This window comes from Felis catus, chromosome C1, assembly GCF_018350175.1.
Source record: "Felis catus isolate Fca126 chromosome C1, F.catus_Fca126_mat1.0, whole genome shotgun sequence".
In the NCBI taxonomy this organism is placed as follows: Eukaryota; Metazoa; Chordata; class Mammalia; order Carnivora; family Felidae; genus Felis; species Felis catus.
Window position 1 is genome coordinate 219,865,098 of NC_058375.1, and position 10,927 is coordinate 219,876,024.

At 57.7% G+C, this 10,927-nt stretch overlaps 1 long non-coding RNA gene across 1 annotated transcript; it reads right to left on the minus strand.

The window, feature by feature from the left end:
- Window positions 1–1,873: 1,873 nt before the first annotated feature.
- On the minus strand, window positions 1,874–5,080 carry LOC123379327. Its single transcript, XR_006583677.1, has 3 exons — window positions 4,505–5,080; window positions 3,983–4,079; window positions 1,874–3,511 (listed from the first exon to the last, which is right to left on the minus strand). It is a non-coding gene; the product is annotated as an uncharacterized LOC123379327 (long non-coding RNA).
- Between the last annotated feature and the right edge of the window lie 5,847 nt (window positions 5,081–10,927).

Genomic DNA, 10,927 nt, shown 5'->3' on the forward strand with positions numbered 1-10,927 from the left:
CTCCGAGACTCTGGTCTGACCGCTCCGTCTGTTTCAGACTCTCTCTCCCTTCACGGCTCGCTCCTCCAGGCCCGGCCCCGATGGCTTCGTCCCCCAGGCGGGGTCTGGGGCCTCGTCCACCGCAGCGTGCTGTGCGGCGGGGACACGCGGTCATCGTGACGCTGTCTTCCGGGTGGGCCCTCCTGTCCCGGGAGGACACAGGACCGTCATGGGTTCACTCGCTCCCTCGTCCGTGTGTTTGCCCAGTGGACGCACGAGCGAGGGGCGGGATCTGAGAGTCCTGCCAGCTCTCCCCCCGACGGACAGACTCCTTCCGACCCTCCTCTGGACTCCTGGGGCATCGCACGCCTGCCCGAGTCTACCTGCTTGGGAGTGACAGGGCCCTGCCATTTGGAAAAACGTCTCTTTCTCGAGAGACGTGATGTTTCTGTCTTGGAGACGTGTTTGTTTCGCGGCGCTTTCGTTGTGGGTGACGGGTCCACCTCCGTCGTGGGCAGCCGCTCACCTCCCACCAGGGTCGCCACGACTCCACGGCCCGGCTGTGGGATGCCCCACGTGTGGCCGCATGAAGCTGTCTACAGCTGGAAGGCGAGCTGGTGAAATGACGCCTCTTCCGGGAAGGACCTATTTCCCTTCCCCTGGGGTTTCTGTCGCTACGTGTCACTGGAAACCGCCAGCAGCGTTAACGGCTTTGTTGACAATCTAACACGCGGGCTCTGTCAGGGGCAAGGGAAGCTGGCGGCTGTCAGGGGCAAAGGATGGCTGGCTACCCCCTGGATGGTTCCGGCAGGAGGACCGATGTGTTCGGCGGCCCCGCCCTGTGCCAGCAGCCCGGTCCCCGAGCTGCCCTGGCCGGGGTCCACAGGGAGAGAGAGGAGGTGCTGGGCACCCGACCCCGGTGCCGCGGGCTCCCTGTCCTGCTGCCCAAAACGGCCAAGTCGCCAAGGAAGGCGCATCGCGAGACGGGGCAGGACTTGGGGCTGACCGTTCCTTCTTGTGGGCTCCGCCCACTTAGCAAGCTGGGAAGTGGCCCCCGGGCCCCTGTCCCTGCTTCTGGAGAGGAGGGGGTCTGGGGACACGGTGAGGGCACCCGCCTGTGGGCTCGTGGAGGCTGCCCAAGACAGACCACGGGGGCGAAGGGAGACCGAGGTTTTTCTGGGAGGGTGGTTTTCTCTCCCCTTTCGGGTGATCGAGGAGGGCGATGCAGTGAGGCTCCCGGAGGAGGCTGGAGGAAGCCACCTCACGGTGGGGGCGGGGAAGGCAGAGGACCCCACAGCCGAGAGGGCGGGCGACGGCCGAGGGTCAGGAGGATGTGGCTGCCACAGAGCCGGCCTGTCCCGGGCCCAGCCGATGGAGCCCGTCCCGGGGAGGGGCTGGCCTCGGGGTGGGGGCCTCCTCCCTCTGTGCCCTCTCACCTCCACCGACAGACACTGCCTTCTGCGCCCCCCACTGTCCTCCTGGGCACCTGAGCGGGCACCAGGGCCACCGCCGCCTCTGGAATTTTGCTGCTGGAACTCGGGGACCCCAGTCCCGGTGGCCTGCTGGCCGCAAAGCCTTTCTCTGAACTTCAAATTGGATTTCTTTTAAAGACACGCGTGGATTTTCGTATTCGTCATGATCTCTTCTGTGTTTTAATGTATTTTTTTATTTTTTTATTTTTTATTTTTTTTTTCAACGTTTATTTATTTATTTGGGACAGAGAGAGACAGAGCATGAACAGGGGAGGGGCAGAGAGAGAGGGAGACATATAGAATCTGAAACAGGCTCCAGGCTCTGAGCGGTCAGCACAGAGCCTGACGCGGGGCTCAAACCCACGGACCGCGAGATCGTGACCTGGCTGAAGTCGGACGCTTAACTGACTGTGCCACCCAGGCGCCCCTTAATGTATTTTTTTAATTCCAATTTTTAAATTCAGTTATTGGCCCCCTGCCCTGGGGTGACCAAGCTTCAGGTGTCTTGGCCTTTGTCCCCACCCCCAGGGTCTCTGGTCACCTATATCCACGCAGGCCCTGGCGGCTCGGGAGCACTCGCCTCCCAGCCTCAGTTTCCTCAGCTGTAAAGTGGGGGTGCTGGAGACGGGAATGTGAAGATTCTGTTGAAATTAGGTCCAGAGACCTCGCAAAACGTGCGAGGTGCAGGCCGACGCCCAGTGAGACCCGAATGCTGCCTGTCCCCGCCTCCCCCAGAGCCCAGCCTCCTTCCAGACCTCCTCCCCGCCCCCAGAGTTTGCAAAACCCAGAGAATCGTGTTTCCGCCATGGGGCACGTGGGGGCAGGCTCTGAGGGCAGGGACCCTGGGCTCAGTTTCTGGCCTGTCTCCAGACGGCTCCTGAGCCCGTCCGGGCCGGGCTTCGTGTCCCCTCTCGTTCTGCCCCCGCGTCCCAGGGGTCAGCTGGCTCCCTACGCACAGAAGCTGCTCTCTCAAAAGGCAAAGCACCGTCTTCTCCCGGGAACCACCCCGTCTTGGTTCCTCGTTCAGCGAGATTTTCACAACGCCTGGCCCCTGTGTGTTTGGCGGGGGGCTCTGCTGGGACCCCGAGAACAGGAGCCTGTGGGTCAAAGCCCTCTGAGCCCTGCTCTTCCTGCTGCATGAGCAGACGGGCTTCACGGCTGGCCGGTCACAGCGCTTGGAAAGGGTTTGCAGGCTCCGTACGGTCCGGGGGCTCTCCGTGGGGGAGGCGGGACGCTGGCCTCGCCCTCGCGGGGTGTTGCTTCACAGGTGCCAGCTTCTACGCACCCTCGGTTTCTCCATTTGCGCCAAACCTCCGGGACCAGCCGCAGCCGGCAGGACGCCCTCAGACGGGCGGGCCAGACACCCCGCCTGGCGGGAGGGCCCCAGACCCTCCCCTGACGTCTCTCTGCTCCTTCTGCCCAGACTCTGTCTCCTGGCTCTCTGTGTCCCTGGGGAGACGCTGGACGTCCCGGGTGTCCTGCCCCGTGCTATGGTGACAATGACACGTATCTCAGGGTCTTTAAAGGTGAAGACGAGAAAATGGATGGGCAACCCATGAGGTCGGTGACGCCAGCCGGGTAACCCCCTGCTCCGGGTCCCGAGACTCAGTTGCTTCCCGAGATGCCGTGTTCAGTCCACCTCTGCTTTCCCGTTGCCAGTCACCTTGCACACACGCACACACACGTGCACACACGCACGCCCTTGAATGGAGCCCAGCACGGTCTGTGGCCAAAGGATGGCCGTCGTCTCTTAACGAGGCATTTTTCCCATCTGGGTGACAGAAGCTATTATGCAGACTCATTCACTCATTCCTTCATTTATTCATCCTGGAGGATCTGCAGAACACCTACCATGGCTCCCGGCCCACCCCAGGCCCTGGGATACAACCGCCAACAAGACAGATAAAATTCACACCAGACAGGGGCGCCCGGGTGGCTCAGCCGGCTGAGTGTCCAGCCCTCAATTTCGGCTCACGGTGGTGAGATCGAGCCCTGAGTCGGGCTGTGTGATCAGCGTGGAACCTGCTTGAGATTCTCTCTCCCTCTTCCTCTGCCCCCCGCTAAAAGAAAAAAATGCATTAAAAAAACTTCACACCAGACAGTAAACAAATGGCAAGGGGGTGTAGTTCAGGGCACGAAAAATGTCCCGAAGGGAAGAAAGCAGGATGTGGTTTGGAATTTGATGCGCACGGGGTTTCTAGTTCAGACAGCGGCCGCGTGGCGGACCTCGCCAAGAGGGGAAAGTATGGCCCAGACCGGAAAGAATTGCTAGCGTAGACCACCCAGAGATCTGGGGAGATCCTTCGGGGCCTAGGAGACTGCAGGTGCCAAGGCCCTGCGGCAGGGACACTCTTGTCTGGCAAGGTCCACAGAACTTACTCAAGAGCAGCCCAGAGGAGGGACAGTGGGGAGAGGAAACAGGCTTGGAGCCAGGCCGGGCCATGGGACCCAAGAGACCTCAGAGAAGAGTAGGGATATTTCTCCAAGTGGAAGGACAGGCTATGAAGAGAACACAGCTAAATCGGATTCACGTTCCACGGGAACCTTCCGGCCACCGTGTGGAGGACAGACAGCTGTGGCCAGGGCCTCTTTCTTCCTTCAGTCTGTGCATTCTTCTCCCAGGAAGGACTTTAAAAATACCAAAGGCATCATGGAAATAAACAAGTTTGTGCGAATCTGCTCTGTAAAGTATTGGGACCAAGCTGGTTTCTTATCTCTCAGGGCACTAGGTGATCAATCCACACATAAAACACTCCGGATACAACTTGCCCTTCGGTGCTTAACGGCACTCGAAGAATCCCAGCGGATGTTTGTAATCCGCCTCCTATGATTACAAAGAGATTACCTTCAAAGTTAGCAGGCTGGCTTTGAGATAACCGCTGTTGTGACAGAGCCACACCGTGCCCAACTGCTACAAAACGCATCGTGTTTACCGTGCCACTAAGCGCTAGCTAGTTCAGATGTTTGGTGTTTTTCTCCCCCAAGCAAGACTTTGCTGATGAAGAAAGCAGGGTGCTGGTTTCCATCCTGGTGAAATCTCCTTCAATACGTACCTGCTCCCTGTCTGTCCACACTGCAATCCTTCCTGGTTTTGCACAGTTTAGAGCTGGTGGTGTTTGTCGGCGACAGAGCTGAACGGATTTCTTCCTTTGTGTCACCTTCAAATCACGTACGTGCTCAAAGCACTGCGCCGCTCTCCATATCTGCGTTTTTGTAAAATTTTAGTGAAAAATACTCTGTTGGCTCAATCTGGGGTAGGGATCGGTCTTCCGTCTCGCAAGCTGGTTCCCGAATGTAGCTTCGGCGTCACCGGAGAGTGGGACGGGCCACCTTCGTGGCCATGGGTTCCCGCCCAAGCATCCTTGATGTGGTCTCTCCCCACCGCCCTGTGATCTAATCTGGTCCAGCAGCCCTGGACGTGGCTTTGCAGGACACTCAGAAAGCACTAAGTTCTGCGGAAAACACTGAGCATCCGCTCCTCTTAGCTTTTGAATGTAGTACTTATTCTTTCAAAGACTAAATTTTGGTTCTGAGTTTATGTTTTGCACACAACCCCCATTTAAGCGCTGAGAGTTCTGTTGCTTCTTTAGCTCCTGCTGCATCTCCGCAATCATGTGAGCGGGGTTGGCCCTTCCCCGGCAACTACGGCTGCAGAACGGAGCTCGGGGAAAGTGAGCCACACCCTCTCGTGTCCTTCCTGTGGCGACACTTGGGTCACCGTCATCCGGTCCGCCACTCCCGCTGCGTTTCAAGAGTGTATCATTTTGCAATCACTATAGCGGGGTTAAAAATGATACAAATTTTACTTCCCTAATTTAGCTTGTGAATAAAGTATACATTTTGAAAAAGGCCAAATCAAAGCTTAAAGCAATTATAAAAGCAACAAGTTGTAACTACAATTACATGCTCATATTTTCTCAGATTTTTATACACTTTTCGGGTACCCGTGATGGACTAACCTTGAAATACCACATGTTGGGCTGTGATCATACGGCGTGTGACAGCCACAGAGCACCTTGCAGGGGACCCCGCTGTGCAAGGTCAACAACACTCTGATGGCCTGTACCTGGTCAGTGAGGGGTCTGATGAGCATGGGCTTGGATGTGGTGGAGGGGTTTGGGCAGAACTTGTCTAGGAGTGTGGGGAGGGTGGTCTAGGAATGTGGGGGAGGGTGTTCTAGGAGTGTGGGGGAGGGGTGTTCTAGGAGTGTGGGGGAGGGGTGTTCTAGGAGTGGGGGGGAGGGTGGTCTAGGAGTAGGGGGGAGGGTGTTCTAGGAGTGTGGGGGAGGGTGTTCTAGGAGTGTGGGGGAGGGTGTTCTAGGAGTGCAGGGGAGGGTGGTCTAGGAGTAGGGGGGAGGGTGTTCTAGGAGTGTGGGGGAGGGTGTTCTAGGAGTGTGGGGGAGGGTGTTCTAGGAGTGGGGGGGAGGAGTGGTCTAGGAGTGTGGGGGAGGGGTGTTTTAGGGGTGTGGGGGATGGTGTTCTAGGAGTGTGTGGGAGGGGTGTTCTAGGAGTGGGGGGGAGGGTGTTCTAGAAGTGTGGGGGAGGGTGGTCTAGGAGTGTGGGGGAGGGGTGGTCTAGGAGTGTGGGGGAGGGGTGTTTTAGGGGTGTGGGGGATGGTGTTCTAGAAGTGTGGGGGAAGGTGGTCTAGGAGTGTGGGGGAGGGGTGGTCTAGGAGTGTGGGGGAGGGGTGTGGCAAGGTGGAACAGTCCCCCTAACAGGGCTGAGGGAGCAAGGGCAAGGTTGGCGAGTGCAGATGTGTGATCGGGACTGGAATAGGGAACCGCGACATGTACTTTGGGAAGAACCGTGACACGTACTTTGGGAAGAAAGCAAGGAGGAGGGCCGAGGGCAGGGAGAAGGTGGCTGGCTCACTGGGCCCAGGATGTGCCGTGTCAGCGCACGAGGGGGGGCGAGGGGCATTAGGAGGTGGGTGCGGGAAAATGAGGTGCTGGCCATCAGTTATGGGCACGGCACGTGGCGGCGGGGGTGACTTCTGGGGCCACGAGGTGATAGCCCCCCGGTGCCAGGGGAGTGCTACCTCGGTCAAGAGGAAGGATGCCTGGGAAACCACAAAGCTCTGGGGGCTGTGGGTGCCTGTGCGTCTGTGTGTCTGCTCCCGCCCCCCGCTCCCCTCCCCCTCCCCCTCCCCCTCCCTCCTCTTCTCTCCCCCCCCACTCCCTTTGTCTCTCCCTCTTTGTTTCTTTCCCCAAAGTTCAGCAGATGGTGTTTTCACATCATGGCTCCTGGCAATGAATGAGTCACTATTAATAACGATTCCGCTATTAAATGAAAACACAAGCGAATTTATAAATGTTAACAGTGGAGGGTAACAGAGAGGTAGCGATTATTCATGAAAATATGTGTTTTTGAGAATTCACTTATCTCATCTCTTTGAAACTGACCCTAGAATTCTGACACATGAGATTCCCGCCCGTCATTTACTCGGAACATGATAACATAAGCTGCCCTTTGAGCACAGGTTTCTTCATCTGGATTTCATCAAACGTGTAAAAGTGTTAGGAGTGTAGAGGGTCGTGGCCGCGGCTGAGGGCCCGGAGAGGCCAGGGGAGAAGTACTAACTGTACATCGGGAGGCGTTAGATGGGCCGGGGGACCGGGACGAGGCCCCACCACCCCCTCAGCCAGGAAGGAAAGGAAGTTGAAGGTGGAGAGGCCGAGGAAGCCCCGGGAGCAGACGGCAGAGGTTGGCCGCGGGGCCTCGGCCGGCGGGGTGCAGGGCGCAGGGCCTCCCGGCGGACCGCGCCAGCGGCCTCTCGCAGGACTGCGGTCCCCGCGGAGCAGCCGAGGTGAGCGCGTGGCTGAGTGACAGCAGGGCGGGTCGCCGGCCCCCGCTCACCCCGCCAGGGCACCTCAGTGCTGCTTCTCACACCCGCCATTGGGCTCCGACCCGCCGCTGGTTTATGAAGAACCTCGTGCCTTTGCCGTCACACAGAATGCTGAGCTGGTCACTACGGATCGGCGCCGTTGTCCAGCGGTCCCGGCAGACGAGGAGCCAAACGGGGGGCACGGCCGTGGTTCCCAAGGGCCGGGCTGTCCTGGCCGCCTCCCGGGGCCCAGCGCGGTGCCGACCCACCTTGGAGCGTGGGCAGAAGCCAGGCGAGTGGAGGAAGGCGGGCAGGCCAGTCAAATCATGGGGGTCAAGCAGTGGCGGAGGGAGCTAAGCGAAGGGAGAGCTGCAGAAAGGCCCGAGCGAGAACCGCAGCCCAGCCCGGCTGGTCCCCTCGGGTGGGTCTTTGCAGCTGTAGGAGCTGTAGGGCTGATCTGGACGCGGAAGGACCGCGCACAGTCTAAATCATCAAACCGAGAACCATCCCTCTGGGCCTCTGCTTAGACGAAAGTACCCTATTTCCCTCGGGCTTGAACCATGGTCGTGGGCAGTGGTCCTGTTTGTCGGGGCCACAGCAGAGCCACTCACGGGGGCAGGGGCCGGCCCGGGACGGGAGTCTCAGACGTCTTGTGTTCAGCGACGCCCTCTTTGCTTGGTGCCCGGGGGACTCACCGTCAGTGGGGGCTGGGTTCAGATTTCTGCTGAATAATTGTAAGGGTGCAGGCTGGGCTCGAGCTGGGGGGATCGGTTGATTCTCACCTAGAAAAGCTTCGTGCAGGGGCGCATCCCAAGCCAGCACCCTCTGTGTTTCCAGGGGTGGGGGGGATGGGGCCATACAGAACCAGAGGCCCTGGCTCAGCCAAGACTTCCCAGCTGGGGTGGGGAGGAGGGCCCAGCATGCGGGGATCCGTCGTACCCAGGCCGTGCTGGCCAAACGGGAAACGTACTGGGCCTGTTGTGCATGGGAAAGGATGTCCAAGTGGCACCACGCATAGGAGGCTCTTGCTGAGTGGTCACCGGGTGTGGACACAGGTGACGGGGGGGGCAAGCTCTGTGTTGACCTCCCACACGGAGGACAGACCACAGGCCGCAGAAGCCTCGGAGGTGAGGCGCCTCCCTGACCTCGCTGCGGCCCGTCGTGCCACCCGCAGTGTGGTCACCGTACCCACAGGCCGCTCCGGGGGACGGGCCATGGCAGGGACACAGGGCAGGCGAGGGACTCCTCTGGGGGGGCAGACTCCCACTGGCCTGGCTGACCTCTTGAGATGCACCGTGGTCCGGCAGGCTCCAACCAGATGCTCCTCCGTCCCTCTCTGCACCTGGGGTCAAGGTCAGCCCTCGCAGCCTCCGCCGGTGTGTCCACCCCGTTCCCCCCACAGGCGTGGTCCTACGGTGTCTCTCCTGAGGCTCTTTCCCACCTCGGTGCTGCTTGTCCGAGGCCGCGATCAGATGGAGGTCTGGGCCCGGCTCGCCCGCACCCGGCAGGCGGCGAGGTGCTCGGCGGGACCGGGGCGTCCCCGGCACAGGTGCCATAGATTCCTCAGGTGCCTGGCAGGTGCGGGGATGTAAGCACCTGAGCAAAGATGGGGCGAACAAAGCCACAGACGGCGAAGCTGACAGGTGTCCCTGAGGGTGTGGGCCCTGCGGAAGGGTAACGGGGGACTGAGGGCCGTTGGCCGGAGTCCGTGAGCCTGCACTGGCCTCCCAGACAGAGGCAGGCCCTCCTCGCCTGCAGCGGGAGAGCGGACCGGCCATGCAGGGGTGAAAACCCTGACGCACAGGAGGAGCTGGGGATGCCTCACCCCACGGCGGCAGGGGGGAGGCGAGCGGTGCCCCTCATCATCCTCCAGTGCAGCCGGGCCGGCCTGAGCAGGGTGATGGCCACTGGGCAGAAGGATGGGGTCACAGCACGTCACCTGCTGAGGTGAGCTGCGGAAGAAGGGAGTTCGGGATGGACACTGAGGAAGGAGATGCTGTGGCCCCGCGTCCACCGTAGTGACGACTGCCATCCGTCCCGTGGGCCTCACTCTCCTCCACGACACCCCGCGAGGGAGGCCCGGCGAGCCTGAGAGAAGATCCGTGTGGGGGGGCAGGTGCCTCAGCAGTAGCAAGGTGCGCCTCAGAACTCCGCCTTCGGGGGAGACCTCGACCTTCCCGCCACCTCGCTTGAGGCCCCAGGGCCGCCCTTCCCGGCAGGGCGGGGGACGGGGACGGCACTCCTCACGGATGACTGAGCCCAGAGGGTGCAAGGCAGTCCTGTTCTGGGGGTTCGGTTCTCTGATGGGTGGCCTGGCCTCAGGGTGTCGGCCCTGTCTTAGAATTTGCTAGAGCCGAGCCCAGGCTGCTTGCGGACAAGTTTCCTCAGTCCTTCTCCCTTTCGCTGGGATGGGCCGCACGTGTGGCCGGGTGGCTTTGCCAGGCTCACGGGACACACTCTGCATGTTCCCTCATGGGTATTGGCCCTCAACGTCCCCTGCTCACTAATCCTGTCCTGGCATCTGCTTCCCAGGGGGCCAGGCCACAAGCGTCCCTCTGTAGCTACGGCTTGTGAGAAGAGGTCTCGTGCTTTTTTTTTTTTCATGAGTTTTATAATTTTTTCCAATTGAAATATAAGGTGCATATCAACAAGCACATGTCTTAAACGTACAGCCTGATGTACTTTCATAAAGTAAACACACGCATGTGAAATGTACCCAGTCAAGATATGGAACTTTCCAGAACCATTGAGCCCATTCCCAGTCATTACCCTCTCAAAAGGCAACCACTGTTGTGACTTCTTTCACCATACCTTAATATGGCCATTTTTGAATCTTATTTAAAAAATACAGGAATACAATATGCATGCCTTATGTCTCGATGGTTTTGCTCGACATTATCTGTGTCTTCGATATTTGTGCATTTGCTGCATTTGGCAGGGGTCATTCTTTCAGTCATGATGTATTCCATGGCATAAATTTACTATAATTTGTTCATTCAATCTATTATCGAAGGACATTTGGATAGTTTCCAGGGTTTGCCTGTTATAATAATGTTGCTATGAATATTGTGGTTCACACATGTATGTCTGTCGTCCGGATATACACTTAGGAAGGAATCATTGCGTTATGGAGTGTGTGTGTGTGCTGAGTTTTTAGAAATACGGCCAAAAGGTTTCCCAACGTGCTTGTGCCAATTTACACACATATAGCAGAGTATCCCACATTCTCTCCAATACTTATCATATATATATATATATATATATATACATATATATACATATATATATATACACACATATATATACATATATATACATACATATATATACATATATATATACATATATATATACATATACATATATACATATAATCTTTAAAGTTTTAGACATCTTGGTGAATGTGTAGTGGAACTTCACTGTGGTTTTAATTTTGTGTATGGTGTGAGGTACGAATCAAAGTTTATTTTTATTAGATTGAATATCCGTCCGGAACACCACCTTCTGCATAAATGGCCATTTTTCTCACTGTGCTGTGGTGATCTTTGTCATAAACATGTGATCATATGGGTGGGGATCTGTTTCTGGGCTTTCTGTTCTGTTAGTCTGGTTATCTATCCGTACTTCTATTTTTATGTTTATTTAGACTTAAA